A 426-nucleotide genomic window follows, 5' to 3' on the forward strand; every position below is an offset into this window, starting at 1 on the left:
CACTGAATGATTTCAACTGATGTTGTATGTACTGGTCCGAAAATCAATGGTTTATTTTTCCAATTTACAGCGGCAACATACTGAACGAAATAATAGGTTTGTAAATCCCGAACTGATAAGCGAAATTGTAATGTTTTTTCAGCGAGTGCATCCTTATGCGCTCAAAACATTGGAGACGAAATGTGAATTTTGTAATTTAAACTACTACATTTTATTTTCGTTTCATCCGGCTGTCCATATATCTATGCTGTTGAGAAATGACGGTTCAATACAAAAGTGCATTGTGTGTTCAGTAGGATATTTGAAAAAAAAGTTCTCACTGCACAGTGTCATACTAAGAAAGGTACTGACACATATTTTGCCGAACATAATGAACTTTTAGAAACCCACTACCCCATAGGCCACCACATTGACTGTGCAAAATTA

Source organism: Anopheles coluzzii, chromosome 3 (assembly GCF_943734685.1).
Source record: "Anopheles coluzzii chromosome 3, AcolN3, whole genome shotgun sequence".
Taxonomy (NCBI): Eukaryota; Metazoa; Arthropoda; class Insecta; order Diptera; family Culicidae; genus Anopheles; species Anopheles coluzzii.